Consider the following 6,016-nt stretch of genomic DNA (forward strand, 5'->3'; position numbering starts at 1 on the left):
ATCATTCTTTATGGATGCTTTTCTGCAAAAGGGACAGGACGACTGCAGCGTATTGAGGGGAGGATGGATGGGGCCTCACACACAAAAGTGTCACTGCAGGCAGAAACCCCAAATTACACAAACATATAATTATAAAACATAGTTATATACCAGGGGTCTCCATCCTCCAACCAACCTTTTTGTGTGCGAGGGCTACCTCAAGGGATAAAATAATAGAAGGGATTTGTGTTTGTCATACTCAAATTTTATTATACATATAACATGGTGGTGCTTTTTTACAAAATAATAAAATATCTTGATATTCTGGTTCAGACTTACAAGTGTTGAAAAAGAAATCAACAATTCCTGAAAAATTATGAAAATATTTATAGATTTTTTTTTGTTGTTGTTGATTTTCTACAAACCTATTATGTATGCATTATCAAAAACAGTAGCCCAAACATTTAGTATAAATATAAATGCAAAAATAAATAAATAAACTGTCATAACTTCTTAAAACATTAGCATACTGCATTACATTTAATACATAGCCTATATAGCCTTTTTTTTTTATTACTTTCTGGACTCGGACTCGGCCTTTGGGAGCTCGGACTTGAGTCCAGCTTGGCCCCTTTTGGACTCGGACTCGGACTTGGACTTGATGTTTGTGGACTTGGTCTTGACTCGTGCTTGACAATACCACTGCTGATGACACTCAGCTCTTCCTCTTATTCCATCCTGATGATCCGACGGTAGCTATTCACATCTCAGCTTGTCTAACAGACATTTCTTCCTGGATGATGGATCATCACCTTCAACTCAACCTTGCCAAGACAGAACTGCTTGTGATTCCAGCAAACCCATCCTTTCATCACAATTTCACCATTAAGTTAGGCACATCAACCATAACTCCTTCAAAAACAGCTAGAAGCCTTGGAGTTATGATTGATGATCAGCTGACTTTCTCAGACCACATTGCTAAAACTGTCCGGTCCTGCAGATTTGCTTTATTCAACATCAAGAAGATCAAGCCCTTTCTTTGGGAACATGCTGCACAACTCCTTGTTCAAGCTCTTGTTCTGTCCAGACTGGACTATTGCAATGCTCTCTTGGCAGGTCTTCCAGCCAATTCTATCAAACCTTTACAATTCTTCCAGAACGTGGCAGCAAGATTAATTTTTAATGAGCCAAAAAGAATACACGTCACACATCTGTTTATCAATTTGCACTGGCTTCCAATAGCTGCTCGCATAAAATTCAAGGCATTGATGTTTGCCTACAAAACTACCACTGGCTCTGCACCCATTTACCTAAATTCGTTACTTCAGACTTATGTTCCTCTAGAAGCTTGTGTTCTGCAAGTGAACGTCGCTTGATTGTTCATCCCAAAGAAGCACAAAGTCACTTTTACAGACTTTTAAGTTAAATGTTCCCTTCTGGTGGAATGAACTCCCCAACTCAATCCGAGCAGCTGAGTCCTTAGCCATCTTCAAGAATCGGCTTAAAACCCATCTCTTCCATCTTTATTTGACCCTCGAACTTTAACACTCATTATTCTAATTCTATTCTTTAAAAAATCTAACTACCTTTCTGATCTTTTTGTATTCTATTTTCTTTTCATTTATTATGCAATTGTATATGTATGTGTGTGTGTATGTGTAAAGACCTCTAACTAGCTTGCTCTATTCTTTCATTTTTTTTATTCTATCTGTTTTCTTTTTATTTATTATATTAGTTAAAAACCCATCCTACGTGTACTGTATTAACCTAACTGAGACTTGTTATAGCACTTATATATCATTGCTCTTTTTGTTGTTTTTGATTGCTTCCACTGTCTTCATCTGTAAGTCACTTTGGATAAAAGCGTCTGCTAAATGAATAAATGTAATGTAAATGTAATATAGGCCTACATGACTATATAATATAACAGCATTTTCAATATGAACTTATACAGATACATTTCTGCCAAAAAATGTTTGTTTTACTACAGTTAATTCATAAGTTGTGGAGTGAAATGTCTTCTGACTGGTTTGTTCTTGGAACAATGTTTCGCCTGTTTTTTTACGTCAATATGTTGAGAATATCAAACTTGAATCACATAGTCATCTGTGGGTTTTTAAGAGAAATAGAGAATTCTGCGCTAAATTGAGCTGCTTCTCAGTGGATCCTCCAAGGGGGCCCCCAACAGAACAGGAAAATCCCATTCATTTTCTCCCTAGGATATTTATTTTCAGACATAATGTCTAAAGTGGTCTCCAACACGTTGCTCGTGGCCTGATTGGAGGTAGCTCGCCAAGGGCCATTCACATATGGCGTCTTTTGCGCTCAAGTTCAAAATATTTAAGCGACCCACTCATTTTTTCCAGGTGCAACGAGTCAATATGAAGGATGGGGGTGCACCCAAACCACAGGTGTTTTTTTCTTCTCCGTAAATAAATCTTCTAGCAGAGCTACAGCAAACGTTTATCGGTAGTGGAAATCCATTAGCTAGGCTATTAAAACTTCTAGCAACGTAGCAACATAGCAACGACAGACGCCACGGGAAAATCGGACCGAATTTTACAGTTTTTTTTTATTCACTTTGGTACTATTTTCACAAGCAAGGTGTACATTTTCACAACTCATATTACTAATATCACGACAGATCATCAAAAGTGCACTTTTTTCAAACATGTCAGCATATTTTCGATTGTTTTAGTACAATACACAAAACCACAAAGTATCCTTTTCACTACACAAAATAAGTGTTTCATCTTAATAAATGTTTCATTCACAGTAACCACCTTTCATAAATCTCTTACTGATCTTAATGGTTAATCACTGAACCGTTTGGTAAACCTATAGATTTTAAATTGGTTTGTCAGGAATATACAGTATATGGATTTTGAGAACTACAGAAATAAAAATGCGTGTTTGTATGAACATATAAATTATGTCCAAGTGCCTGGACAACCTGGAGGAAACATCTCCATGTGCGCAGCTATCTCTGAAGACGGTGTTGTAGGACGTAGGCCATTACTTGGCTCCTATAATGCTGCACATCTTATTGAGTTCCTCAATGAAATTGAACCAGCCTGTCAAGGTATAAAGGGGTCACCTATGTAACTGTGTTGGACAATGTCAGGTTCCACCACGCAGAGGTAGTTCAAGCATGGTTTCAGGCCCATCCCCGATTCATGACCCTCTACCTGCCTCCATATTCTCCCTTCCTCAACCCTATTGAGGAATGTTTTTCAGCATGGAGGTGGAAGGTCTATGATCACCAACCCCTTGAGCGTGCTAGCCTCATTCAGGCCATGGATGATGCATGTGATGACATCAGTGTAGACCAATGTCAAGCATGCACGCCAAAAGGCTTTTTCCAAGGTGCTTGAACAATGATAACATTCATTGTGATGTGGATGAGAATCTATGGCCAAATGCTCAAGACAGGCGTGATCCAAATTAATGTAATGTGTGCACTAAATGTTATGTTTTCTTCTCCTTTAGTTAAATTTCATTATAGAAAATATACCTATGTTACAATTATATCAGAAAAATAAAAACTAATTTGCCCAAATTATTGTAGAGGATGTCTTCATTGATCCTTCACTTGATTACACATTGGATGGATATTTTGGAAATTATAGATTATGTAAATGTTGGGTAATGTACTAAATATATTGGCATATAAAAGTGTATTGCCTAATGTGAAAACTGTGTAATCTGTCTTTTATAGTACTGTAGCATATTAATTTCAGCACTTCTAAGGCCGATTTGAAACCAGTATCTTGCATTGTTTGCTGTTGGATGAACTGAATGTTAAAAGTACTAAACTGAAAGAAGATCATACTGTTGTGTTTCAGTGATTAAACCAAATGTTCTCATTACATATTACAATAATCTTGTGTTTGAAACAATGATTATATGGAATGAAAACATGTGCAACTGAATGAAAGCATGAGATCCGGTTTTGAAAGAATGACTAGCTGTGTTACAAGTGTGATCAGTTTGGATTTTTGTACTAAGAGTTTTGAAAATGTACACCTTATTTGTGGAAATAGTACCAAAGCGAATGAAAAAAAAAACTGTACTATTAATAATAAAAGATAAGCTATTGTGTATTGTAAATGTCAGTATTTTGTCTTTTTTGAATCATTCTTTTTATAAGAATGATTTAAAGACTGAAATATGCGAGGTTTATCTTTTTATAAAAACGTTTTTGTCAAAACTTTATTTGAACTTTTACATGTTAGTAGATAACATGTTGTAAGACACTTCATTCAAATTTGGCCATCATTTTAATGATACTATTTTAATGTTTATGCAAACAAAAAGTGCATATTGATGGTAAGTTTATTTGTTATTTGCTGGTTTTCGATATAAAACTTGGTGAATTGATTTTATTGTGTAGTATTAGTACTTTTTGAACAGGATTATGTGATAACAATGCTCATTTTGGTCACTATAATCATGAAAATACAGTTATGATGTACTATAAAATCAACAATAATTATGTGTTTTTACAGTATAATAATTTTTTTATATGTCAATTAAAGGTGACATATAGGCTTACAATAACTCGTTTAGGTCTAAAACAGTTGGCATAGTTGTTAATATGAGAGTTATGAGACATTATTTATGTTAGTTTTTTTTTTTTTATAGATTTAATTTTTGCATATAGCTCTCGGCCACTTTCATTTTTAAAAAGTAGCTAAAAAAGTTTGGAGACCCCTAAACCATCCAAGTTAGATTGACCATGAGCTACGAGGCTGAGAAACGAAAGTTTCTGCTCCCATAAAAGCCACAAAGTATAAAAATCAACCTTGTTATTTGCGATCTTCTGGAGAAATACTACACTACCCATAATTCTAAGCAAAATAACTTGAGTCGCGCCGCGTTTACCATGGTGACGTATACCGGCCCCGCGAACGGTGATCTGAAGTAAATAAATACCGGTAGTTTATATGTTTATACTGTGCCTTTTTTCCGTAAGTTTAAACGGACGGCCGTTCTGGACTTTTCCAGAACGCACAGATTGTCAGTCCGTCCCTGTTGACATCAAACGATAGTTTGGACATTATCTTCACTGACAACATGTCTAAGGTAGGATAACAATAATTACATAATATACGTTGTTTCATAGCTTTATCATTACTTTGTATTGGGCGCTATACAAATGGGTGGGGTTACTGCGTTGCGTGGACAGGCTGTACCTACTGTAATCACGTGTGCTATCTTGTTAGCTAGCCTAAAGCTATCAGCAACGCGATCTACTAACATGATACTAACATAACATGAATTACAACATGGGTTTCTGATTTCAGTACTAGTAATTGACTATGTTTAGCAGGTGTTTGTTTTTCAACGTTTTGGTAAAACAATTTGATATTTTATGGCTCCTTGTAGAACAAGATCTAAACATCCTACTAGGCTATAACATACAAAGTTTCTGAAAATTATATTAATTTTTATAGTCGAAGCGTACGATAGTCTATATTCATCATACTTTATTAATTTACTAGAATACATGGTTGATATCCATCAAAAGCTGAGCAGTTAACTTGAGATAACTTCCTTGTGTCCAGATATGTAGCATTTATTGATATGTAATATCTGGCAATTATTTATTATGCACAATGCTGTACCAGGACCGAGCCATAGGGGGAAACACGTCTTCTTAGTTTCCCGCCATACATGTAAATATGAGGCGGAGATTTATTAAATATGCACACTGCAGTACCAAGACCCGGCTCAGGGGGCAAATCCGAACACACACCCTCACACTCCAACACTGGTAAAACCACCTTCTGGGGTCACAAGTAAGGAGCTAAGAAATTTGCACAGGCTATATTAGCATGCTATTTCCTATCAGTTCCAATGGGCATCCTTATGGGGACACAGATTTTGTCCCCAGTTGGTCATCGTGTCCCCACATGGAAGGTAAAAAAACACATCCATGTCCCCAAGAGGTAGCAAAAACACACCCACACACACACACACACACACACACACACACACACGCACACACATGTACGTACACACAGTGCTGCATGCC

This window comes from Carassius gibelio, chromosome A18 (genome assembly GCF_023724105.1).
Source record: "Carassius gibelio isolate Cgi1373 ecotype wild population from Czech Republic chromosome A18, carGib1.2-hapl.c, whole genome shotgun sequence".
Taxonomy (NCBI): Eukaryota; Metazoa; Chordata; class Actinopteri; order Cypriniformes; family Cyprinidae; genus Carassius; species Carassius gibelio.